The following is a 5254-nucleotide window of genomic DNA, read 5'->3' on the forward strand; positions in this document are numbered from 1 at the left end:
ACCAGTACCAGTGCCTTAGCTTTTGTGTATTAAACTATTTGGGTAACATGTGAGCTTTATCCTCTAATTCATGCATGGGCCTGGATTTATTTTCTCCAAAAATTCAAAAAACGATGGGCTATAACCCCGTACGATATGGGCTATATGCGTGCGTGCGTGCGTGCGTGCGTGCGTGCGTGCGTGTGTGTGTGTGTGTGTGTGTGTACACACACGCCTACATGAAGCCGACATCAGCAGATTCTTGGCTCAGATTCTTGGAACAGAGTTTGAAGTGTCCTCAGTGGTGGGAAAGTATATCTCTGTGACTGTTAAGTAACTCAGAACAGAATTAATTAATTTAAATCAATCCCACGTTAGAGTGATTTGATGTCATGAATTAACACATTAATTAATGCATTACTTACTTACTTCTGCGCGATTAAAAGTGCTTCAGTATATATCCCATTCAGGACGGGAACTCCTTTGGGTGTTTTTAAACATTATTTTTTAAACTTTAGCTGTTGAAAAATAGTAGATCTATACCAGTTTTAGTCATATAGTCTCTTCAATAGTTTTCATTTAGTTTCAGTCACCCGGAATGTTTTATTGTTAGTCTAGTTTTAGTCGACTAAATATCATAAGATTTTAGTCGACTAAATCTACAGTTGATTTAGGCCTGAGTGGACGAAGGGCCTGAGTGTCTTCTCCTCTGGCGGGGACAGAAGACGAAGGGCCTGAGTGTCTTCTCCTCTGGCGGGGACAGAAGACGAAGGGCCTGAGTGTCTTCTCCTCTGGCGGGGACAGAAGACGAAGGGCCTGAGTGTCCTCTCCTCTGGCGGGGACAGAAGACGAAGGGCCTGAGTGTCTTCTCCTCTGGCGGGGACAGAAGACGAAGGGCCTGAGTGTCTTCTCCTCTGGCGGGGACAGAAGACGAAGGGCCTGAGTGTCTTCTCCTCTGGCGGGGACAGAAGACGAAGGGCCTGAGTGTCTTCTCCTCTAACGGGGGGACAGACAGAAGACGAAGGGCCTGAGTGTCTTCTCCTCTGGCGGGGGGACAGACAGAAGACGAAGGGCCTGAGTGTTCTCTCCTCTGGCGGGGGGACAGACAGAAGACGAAGGGCCTGAGTGTCTTCTCCTCTGGCGGGGGGACAGACAGAAGACGAAGGGCCTGAGTGTCTTCTCCTCTAACGGGGGGACAGACAGAAGACGAAGGGCCTGAGTGTCCTCTCCTCTGACGGCGGGGGGACAGACAGAAGACGAAGGGCCTGAGTGTCTTCTCCTCTGGCGGGGGGACAGACAGAAGACGAAGGGCCTGAGTGTCTTCTCCTCTGGCGGGGGACAGACAGAAGACGAAGGGCCTGAGTGTCTTCTCCTCTGGCGGGGGGACAGACAGAAGACGAAGGGCCTGAGTGTCTTCTCCTCTGGCGGGGGGACAGACAGAAGACGAAGGGCCTGAGTGTCCTCTCCTCTGACGGCGGGGGGACAGACAGAAGACGAAGGGCCTGAGTGTCCTCTCCTCTGACGGCGGGGGGACAGACAGAAGACGAAGGGCCTGAGTGTCTTCTCCTCTAACGGGGGGACAGACAGAAGACGAAGGGCCTGAGTGTCCTCTCCTCTGACGGCGGGGGGACAGACAGAAGACGAAGGGCCTGAGTGTCTTCTCCTCTGGCGGGGGGACAGACAGAAGACGAAGGGCCTGAGTGTCTTCTCCTCTGGCGGGGGGACAGACAGAAGACGAAGGGCCTGAGTGTCTTCTCCTCTGGCGGGGGGACAGACAGAAGACGAAGGGCCTGAGTGTCTTCTCCTCTGGCGGGGGGACAGACAGAAGACGAAGGGCCTGAGTGTCTTCTCCTCTGGCGGGGGGACAGACAGAAGACGAAGGGCCTGAGTGTCTTCTCCTCTGGCGGGGGGACAGACAGAAGACGAAGGGCCTGAGTGTCTTCTCCTCTGGCGGGGACAGAAGACGAAGGGCCTGAGTGTCTTCTCCTCTGGCGGGGGGACAGACAGAAGACGAAGGGCCTGAGTGTCTTCTCCTCTGGCGGGGACAGAAGACGAAGGGCCTGAGTGTCTTCTCCTCTGGCGGGGGGACAGACAGAAGTCGAAGGGCCTGAGTGTCTTCTCCTCTGACGGGGACAGAAGACGAAGGGCCTGAGTGTCTTCTCCTCTGGCGGGGACAGAAGACGAAGGGCCTGAGTGTCTTCTCCTCTGGCGGGGACAGAAGACGAAGGGCCTGAGTGTCTTCTCCTCTGGCGGGGGGACAGACAGAAGACGAAGGGCCTGAGTGTCTTCTCCTCTGGCGGGGGGACAGACAGAAGACGAAGGGCGTGAGTGTCTTCTCCTCTGGCGGGGGGACAGACAGAAGACGAAGGGCCTGAGTGTCCTCTCCTCTGGCGGGGGGACAGACGAAGGGCCTGAGTGTCTTCTCCTCTGGCGGGGACAGAAGACGAAGGGCCTGAGTGTCCTCTCCTCTGGCGGGGGGACAGACAGAAGACGAAGGGCCTGAGTGTCCTCTCCTCTGGCGGGGGGACAGACAGAAGACGAAGGGCCTGAGTGTCTTCTCTAACGGGGGGACAGACAGAAGACGAAGGGCCTGAGTGTCTTCTCCTCTAACGGGGGGACAGACAGAAGACGAAGGGCCTGAGTGTCTTCTCCTCTGGCGGGGGGACAGACAGAAGACGAAGGGCCTGAGTGTCTTCTCCTCTGGCGGGGACAGAAGACGAAGGGCCTGAGTGTCTTCTCCTCTGGCGGGGGGACAGACAGAAGACGAAGGGCCTGAGTGTCTTCTTCTCTGGCGGGGACAGAAGACGAAGGGCCTGAGTGTCTTCTCCTCTGGCGGGGGGACAGACAGAAGACGAAGGGCCTGAGTGTCTTCTCCTCTGGCGGGGGGACAGACAGAAGACGAAGGGCCTGAGTGTCCTCTTCTCTGACGGGGGGACAGACAGAAGACGAAGACGCAGAACATGAGGAGAGTGAGTGAAGAATGTCTCTCTCTCCCACAGTGTGTTTCCTGCCCCTGTGGGCGTGTCCCACACAAGTGTGTGTGAACGGGACAACAAGCAAAGACATCTGGACATTCTGACTCTGTAGGCTTGTACACATGCACACGCACACACACGCACGCACACACACACACACACACACACACACACACACACACACGCACGCACGCACGCACGCTCGCACGCTCGCTCACACATTGTAAGGACATCAACATTTCAAGCATGCCATTACATTTTTCATGGTAGGACTGGGAAAATGGTCCCTATACTCCTCCCTGTGTCTTTTTTTCTCAACTTCTGTAATACGTTGTGGGGACATTTATTGGCCCTCACAAGCATCCCCCCCCCCTCTCTCTCTCTCTCTCTCTCTCTCAGAAGATTAAATGAGGTCAGAAGGAATTGCACAAACAAAGAACAGGTCAACGTGGCCCTTAGTCTTTATGAAGTGGTTGCAACACTTTGAACATGTGTTCATCCCACTGTGGTCTCTGTTACCAATACAATACACTTTGTGTGTTTGTTTGTGTGTGTGTGTGTGTGTGTGTGTGTTACCTCAGTGTAAGGGTCACAGACACATGAGGGTTTGAAATAGACACACGGGTTTATACAGGAACAGGAACAGGTTTATACAGGGACAGGAAGCCTCACTTGAGAGAGAGACGTATAACTATATGTGAGCCATAAAGTTATATATATATAATCCCCCCCCCCCTGCTATTCAGTTAAATGGAAATGGCGTTTCCATTGAAGTGGCGTTTGAACCGCAGAGTGTACAAACGGACCGGGTCCATTTGTACACTCTCTGAGTTACAGACCCATAAGGGTTTGAGTTACAGACCCATAAGGGTCTAAGTTACAGACCCATAAGGGTCCATTTGTACACTCTCAGAGTTACAGAGCCATAAGGGTCTGAGTTACAGACCCATAAGGGTCCATTTGTACACTCTCAGAGTTACAGAGCCATAAGGGTCTGAGTTACAGACCCATAAGGGTCCATTTGTACACTCTCAGAGTTACAGACCCATAAGGGTTTGAGTTACAGACCCATAAGGGTCTGAGTTACAGACCCATAAGGGTCCATTTGTACACTCTCTGAGTTACAGAGCCATAAGGGTCTGAGTTACAGACCCATAAGGGTCCATTTGTACACTCTCTGAGTTACAGAGCCATAAGGGTCTGAGTTACAGACCCATAAGGGTCCATTTGCACACTCTCTGAGTTACAGAGCCATAAGGGTCTGAGTTACAGACCCATAAGGGTCCATTTGCACACTCTCTGAGTTACAGAGCCATAAGGGTCTGAGTTACAGACCCATAAGGGTCTGAGTTACAGACCCATAAGGGTCCATTTGTACACTCTCTGAGTTACAGAGCCATAAGGGTCTGAGTTACAGACCCATAAGGGTCCATTTGTACACTCTCTGGGTTACAGAGCCATAAGGGTCCATTTGTACACTCTCTGAGTTACAGAGCCATAAGGGTCTGAGTTACAGACCCATAAGGGTCCATTTGTACACTCTCTGGGTTACAGAGCCATAAGGGTCCATTTGTACACTCTCTGAGTTACAGACCCATACGGGTCTGAGTTACAGACCCATAAGGGTCCATTTGTACACTCTCTGAGTTACAGAGCCATAAGGGTCTGAGTTACAGACCCATAAGGGTCCATTTGTACACTCTCAGAGTTACAGAGCCATAAGGGTCTGAGTTACAGACCCATAAGGGTCCATTTGTACACTCTCTGAGTTACAGAGCCATAAGGGTCTGAGTTACAGACCCATAAGGGTCCATTTGCACACTCTCTGAGTTACAGAGCCATAAGGGTCTGAGTTACAGACCCATAAGGGTCCATTTGCACACTCTCTGAGTTACAGAGCCATAAGGGTCTGAGTTACAGACCCATAAGGGTCCATTTGTACACTCTCTGAGTTACAGAGCCATAAGGGTCTGAGTTACAGACCCATAAGGGTCCATTTGCACACTCTCTGAGTTACAGACCCATAAGGGTCCATTTGTACACTCTCTGAGTTACAGACCCATAAGGGTCTGAGTTACAGACCCATAAGGGTCCATTTGCACACTCTCTGAGTTACAGACCCATAAGGGTCTGAGTTACAGACCCATAAGGGTCCATTTGTACACTCTCTGAGTTACAGAGCCATAAGGGTCTGAGTTACAGACCCATAAGGGTCCATTTGTACACTCTCTGGGTTACAGAGCCATAAGGGTCCATTTGTACACTCTCTGAGTTACAGAGCCATAAGGGTCTGAGTTACA

This window comes from Protomyctophum bolini (assembly GCF_963924005.1).
Source record: "Protomyctophum bolini genome assembly, chromosome: 17".
NCBI lineage: Eukaryota > Metazoa > Chordata > Actinopteri > Myctophiformes > Myctophidae > Protomyctophum > Protomyctophum bolini.